Here is a 7008-nt window from a genome sequence, read left to right as displayed (position 1 = left end):
CCCCACCCCCCATCCCGATCAATTTAGAAATCTACACTTTCAAACTGCCAATGGAAACCCATTGTTATCAGTCTAGCTAAGGCCTCTTGCTTTCATTTAAGACTTGGGAGCAGCTGATCTGGCCTCTTGCAAGTAAATTACACTTTGCAGCAGCCAAAACACAGCTCTCGCTTTAAATTTAGACTTTGCAAAAAAGCCAGTAGGAGCCTCTTGTTTTTTTAAATCTAACCTTTGAAGCAGCATATGCAATTCCACTGTCATTTTAAAAACAATTATACAGCAACTTATAGGAACCTAAGGACTTAAAATGTCCCCAAAGGCGCTAACTTCCCTAAGATATCACCTTCAACTGCATGAAGATCTTACATTTTACATTTTGTTTTGAAACAGCTTTATGGTATTTTTCCTCTTTCTACTACTTATTTATCATCCATTATTCTTTTCCTTCTCTCATTCTCTTTGTCTCTTGCTTCCTTTCCCCCTCAGGGCCATGTGGATTAGCGCTGAAAGCTAATGAAATGTAATTACCGCCTTTGTCGATAACAATCGATCGGCTCGGGCCTCGCAGACCCCTTCCCAGAGAGGGTCCCGGTGGAGCCGGAGTTGGGGCCGCAATGGCTACCGCAGTTCTGCCCCCTCCCCCAATGCCCAGGCTTTATTTCCTGTTTGGCTGCCATGAGCCGGAGGAGATAGCATTGACAGGGCAGTATGAAGTGGAGTCAGATCTGTCGGGTGGTCCCTCAGCGCAGCCCCGCAAGGGTGAATGAGATTCCTTATCAAATCAGCCAGGATTAGAGAAAGGGTCTCAGGGAAAACGTCAATTCCTACATCAGGCACGAGAAGATCAGGTTTTGGCATGTTCGTGTGCAAACTCGTGTGTAACAGACTTAATAAGAAAAAGTGTGTTGCTGAATTTGCTTAACTTCTTCCCTCTGCATCACCTCATGTGAACCAGTATTCATTTAGCAAACTTTGTCTGTTTTTTATGGTAATTTTTATTTCTAATTATGATTTCTGTTTCAATTTACTTTAAGTTTTTAGATGAAGTTGGCTACTATGAAATACATGTCTTTTCTGTTGAAATGTGTGGCATTGTGATTACTTTTAATTTCTGCAACAATGAAATTGGCAATAATTTCTTCCCTCATGACCTTCACCGAATATTTTGGTTCTATATAAGTTTGCTTTGTAATATTAAAAAACTAAACTTTGGTTCAACCATACAAAGGCTTGACAGATTTGACAAGGCATTTCGTCTTACACAGAAAATCTTTTGTCTATAATTTAAAATTGAATCAATGAGAAACCAGTCCTAAGAACATCGGAGCACTACGACAATTCCTATAAAGAGAGGTTTCATCTTTTTTTCTGGTCCATATTGAGAATGTGATTTATAATTTAATGTCAATAGCCTCGTTTAAACTTGTAATTTGATCTGATTCATTCACCTTAAATCTCTGCGTTAACAGACAGCCGTGCAATATAGTCAGCACTGTTTTTGTATCCGAGTTGTTTAAATACAAATAAGAGTAACATTTGAAGTTTTGCAGCACAAACAACAATGAGAAAGGAGAGTAACGGTCTCGACCTACAAAACGATATCACCGAGTGAACGAGCAGAAGGTATCGGTCATCAGAGCCGTACCTTGGTAAATGTGTCTGTGGTGTCTCCTGTTGAAAGTCAAGAGGTCTGGGAGGGAGTGTCAACATGTTGTGTCAAGTGCACCAAAAGTATCATGTGCTGACGTTGTAAAGAGAGCATGTGGCAGTGTTGCTAACAGTCTTCTCGTGCACGCCAGGTAAATCACAGAGGTCAAAGCGACGTTTCGAGTGTGCCTCAGGTTTCTTATAGTGATTGTAAAGAGCGGATTTCAGCGTGATGCCCTGTATATTTTAAAGTGTTCTCTTGCACGGCAGGTAAAGCACACAGGTAAACATGGTGTTTTGAGTGTACCACAGGTGTCTTACTGTGACATTGTAAAGAGAGGATGTCACAGTGATGCTCTGTGTGTAGCAGGAACCGAGGCAGATCAGGCTTCTGTAAAACACGTCCGTGCATCCTACTTAAATACGGCAAATGCAGAAACCACCAGCGTGCAAACGTCACCAGAGCAGACCTCGATAAAGGTGATATGATGAACAAAGAGACCAGAAAAAAGGTTTCCCTAACAATAAACATTTGGCTACTGATGAAGGTCCTGCATGCAGGTATCATGCAGACGAGACACAGCCTTCTCGGTACGACAGCTGTCAACTACTAACTACAAGCTTTATGAAAAAAATAAAGTCTTAGGTCTACTTTTAAACATGTAGAGGGTCTTGCCTCCTGCCCCCGAACTGGAAGACGGGTGCACAGAAGAGGAGCCTGTTAGCTGAAGGCTCTGCATCTCATTCTCCTTATGGAGACTCTTGGAACCACAAGGAATCCTGCATTCTGGGAACGCAGTGTTCTAGTGGGGTAATAGGGTAGTATGAGCTCTTTGAGATAAGATGTGTGCCTGACCATTGAGGGCTTTGTAAGTGAGGACGGGGGGATTTTAAATTCTACTCTGGATTTTACAGGCAGCCGGTGCAGTGAAGCTAACATGAGAGAGATATGATCTCTTTCCTAGTTCCTGTCAGTACTCGTGCCGAAGCATTTTGGTTCGGCTGTAGAGTCTTTAGAGACTTGTTTGAGGCAGCCTGATAATAAGGAATTGCAATAATCCAGCCGAAAAGTAACAAAAGCTTGGACCAGTTTTCTAGTATCTTTTAGAGACGGCGCGTGCCTGATTTTATTATGTTATGTTGTGTAGGTTAAAGAAGTCAGTCCTTGACATTTTTTTTATCAGGGAGTTGAAAGACATAACCTGATCAAAGATAAGTCTGAGATTCCTTACGGTGGTGCTGGAGGCCAGGGCAAATACCATCCAGAGTAACACTTAATACTTTACACTTGTGAAAATAACAATGAATCAAACATACTATACAACCTGGATCAATTGCAGCTGAAGCAGCTCAGCATCATAATACCACCCTCTGTTGCATTATCCTTTTGCTTTTTTCATAAGCCTGACATTAACTCTTGTCAAAGTATTTACCTTTGCTAATTCTTTTTGGATGGAAATATTAATAAATGCATTCACTATATCGTAGACACGATACGCTGTTGTTTACTACATGGACACTTGAATTCAGATTTTTCTCGGCACACATTATGATGATGAACCAAGTTTGTGATCGGTCTCGCTCTGAGACTTTAATCGGTTTTGTCAAACCTGAAACCCGCCCATAGCTGCTGCTTCAATTTAGAGCGATTGAGTTGCTTCCTTTCATTGAGCACAAAAGGGTTTAAACCCAAAAAATTGCAGCTTACAGCTATAGTATTGTGTTTGTATTTTCCCTTGTGGAGCTCTAGTACAGAAAAACCACAGTGAGTTTGATTCATTTTATACGCTTCTACTTGTACCAGACTTAGTCTTTGCAGATGCAGAAATTGACCTTACAATGCTGGAAAGGTCTCACGCCTCCAAGTGCTGCTTAATGGAGAAAAGCAGGTTAAAATCTTGAACTTTCCAGTGTGAAGGAACTTCTCATTTTGGCTTCAGCTGAAAGAATATAACAGATGTTTGTTTGTAGTTCTAGAGTATTCAAAGTACTTGGATTCACTGCAGTTTTCCTGTTGTTGTCTGTTTTATAACCTTGAGTGTTTACAGTCATCAACGAAAGACATAATGTTCCTTCCTCTGCGTGTCTGTCTGTTCAATTGTTTGTTTGTAATCACATTTTCTCAAAAAATGAATGGATTGGATTTGCATGAATTTCGATGTGTATATTCACACTAAAAGCTTAATGGTTTTATTGACCCCGTGACCTTTCCTCTCGTGCAACCGTTGGCCTTAATCACCAAAGAAAGGAAGCAAGAAGGCACCTACTGACTTTGTGCACCCTGTGAACACTGGCGTAGCATCACCATCAGACCAAACAATGCCAACATAAACTCTACAACTAGTCCATAATGCTTAACCATGAGATTAAAGATTTTAGGTTTCAAGTTTTTGGTTTAAGCCTGCACACTGCTGAGTTCTGTGGGAAACTATTTCTGTGCGGTAAATGGCAGCAAGCATGCGAGAGGTGGACAAACCGAGTTGTATCTCTCCCACACACTCACACACACATCACTGTGTTGGTATGGGGAAGGGGCCAAGTGTGTGGGAGAGATGGAGGGAAGGATCGATAGAGCAGCGAAAGAGTGCTGTAAACCATGAAAGAAGACAAAAGCCTCCTGTTTTCCCACAGTGCACCAGACTCTGTTAGCCTGGGAGCTACAGCGCTGCCTACCACCAACACTCTCTCACACTCTCATACAAACAGAAACACTTGCATACAATCACCCGGCTCAAGTAGAGTAATAGAGAAAAAAATAGCATGTACACAGGAAATATCAATAAGCATCTCTGGGAATGAACGCACTTTAGCTGAGGGAGGAATAGTTTTATTCTGCACTCTCTCAGACCGGCATCCACGGGGGATTGATCTTTATTCTTTATGTCCTACGGCTGTGTGCGTAGGTTTTTAATGTGCACTTCTTTGTGTGTCTGTATTTTAATCCTTATGACTGGACGCATTGTGCCACAAATGGCACCCTTTCTTCTCAATGTGATTAATGAGTCAAACTGGAACACACATCCTGACGAAGCTACTGCTATTTACTCTTTCTGGCAGTAGCAGTCTGCAATGTTCATCAAGAGTAAACATCCATAAATCTGATTTAGAAAAATCCTCGTTCAAACCCTCCACCCCCCCGTTTACATGATTAGGTGTAAGTAACTCATTGGCTCCTGTTTGAAAGACCTTAGACATGATGAGAGCTTTAGTAGCAAAACTCTACACACATATCGCAGATGTGGAAATAAGCCGATGGATTGTTAATCGCTTTTGGCCAGACTGAAAAAGTGTAACTGCTGTTGGATGGATTGCAATGAAATTTTGAATTCCATGGTCCCCAGAGGATGAATGCTTCTGACTTTGGTGACCCCCTGACCTTCCTTTCAGCATACACGAGGTTAACATTTTTAGTTTTAGTGAAATGTCTTGACAACTATTTGATGGATTGCAATGAAATTTGGTTTAGACAGTCAGGTCCCCCGAGGATGAACTGCAGTAACTTTAGTACTCCTCTGACTTTTGATATAGCTTCATCATCAGGTATGAATTTATTAAAATATTTTGTTTTTATAACCTATGTGGTTCATGAATTGTGCTTTGTGTTTAGTGCTGATTGGTTGCAATGAATGGAATGAATGAATGAATGAATGCAAAGAATGCGGATGGATTGCATGAAATTTTGGATGTCATGGTCCCCAGAGGATGAATGCTACTGACTTTTTCCAGCTTCATCGTGAGGTTAAAATTTTCTTTTGTTTTTAGTGAAATGTCTTGAGAACTATTTGATGGATAACAATGAAATTTGGTTTAAACATTCATGTTCCCCTGAGGATGAACTGCAGTAACTTTGGTAATCCTCTGACTTTTGATATAGCTTTGTCATCAGGTTTGAATTCACCACAATATTTAGTTTTATAACCTATGTAGTTCATGAACTGGATTTTGTGTTAAGTGCTGATTAGCAGCTGTTACAGCGCTAACTAAATTTAGATGGTGAATATGATTACAACTATGTTAGCGTTGTCATTGTGAGCATGTGAGGATGCTGATGTCAATTTAGCTCCAAGCGCTGCTGTGCCCAACTTTCACAGAGCCACCAGCATGCCTGTAGACTCTGGTTTGACAGTCCCATCAGCATTGTTTTTATATTTCTAAAAGAAGCTTTCCAAGTTTGCTTCCAAATTTAGTCCAAATTTTAACAGAATTTGTGGAAAAATCAGCAAAAGAAAATTAGATAATTTAGATGAACAGCTTGTGGCACTGATTCTTTAGTGGGATGCCAGTAAACCAATGCAGAAGAAGGTGGCACAAGAAATGATATTGACAAATTATGTCAAAGATGTGATGATGATTTGTTTGTGTCATGTAATAATTTGAGGAATGTTACAGTCTCTCACAGATCGAATGTTTTCCGCTGTTACTACATTTCATCTCTTCAGTGGAGCAGAAGCTCAAATCACATGCTTCATGTATGTCGTGATAAATTTGTCGCGTCTCTTTCCACTGAACTTTTCCACATTTGCTCTTTTCTGTGCACCAACGTTTCCGCCTCAGCCGAGCTTGAAAGCCTTTTTTGTGATTTGTTTATTCTGAGATTTTATTCAAATTTTCAGCATTTTCACTCACACTTTTATGTGAGCCGATTAAAAATGCACATAAAAACAGGTGGTCGGGAAGACACCTATTGACTCTCTCCACCATCCATTCATAAATGAAATAAAACACAAAAGTTCACACGTGAAAGGAGAAAAGGAAAACTCTACAAGCTTGTAAATAAAGGGAGTGAAAATAGAACAAAAGCAGCCAACAGTTCAAAGAGTTTTAAACTCTAAGAGTGTGTGTGTGTGTGTGTGTGTGTGTGTGTGTGTTAATTGTCTGAGTGCCTTCATCTCTATGTGTGTGTTTTGTCTTCTACGTGCTTCATGTCACTCCTTATTTAATGACTGATGGATAGATATCTAAGGGGACAGGTTTTGGTGTCATTCAAAGGCCCCTGAACAGATTGAAATGCTCTGCTGATGATGCACACACACACACAAACACACACACACACACACACACACATGCACGGCCATCACTGGCATATAAAACAAGTACACAGCACAAAGGATGAAAAAAATGCACAGCATGTATTTGTTTGACCAGCAGTTAGCAGAGAGATTGGGTTTATTTAACAAGCATCTAAGCAGAACCAGCAAAGCCCTCACTAATAATAACTCAAACAAATGCCCTTCAACTGTATGAGAGCAGTGGGAATACTATTAATACTCATGTAAATAGCTGTCTATTTTCAGCAGGTTGTTGTGCTCTTGAGGTGTGTGTATGTGTTTGTGGAAGCAGAGTGGTGGTGGGGGGGTGGGG

This window comes from Seriola lalandi, unplaced genomic scaffold, assembly GCF_002814215.2.
Source record: "Seriola lalandi dorsalis isolate HSWRI2012SDOR001 ecotype SW California unplaced genomic scaffold, Sedor1 jcf7180002054961, whole genome shotgun sequence".
NCBI lineage: Eukaryota > Metazoa > Chordata > Actinopteri > Carangiformes > Carangidae > Seriola > Seriola lalandi.
This window is presented reverse-complemented; position numbering follows the sequence as displayed.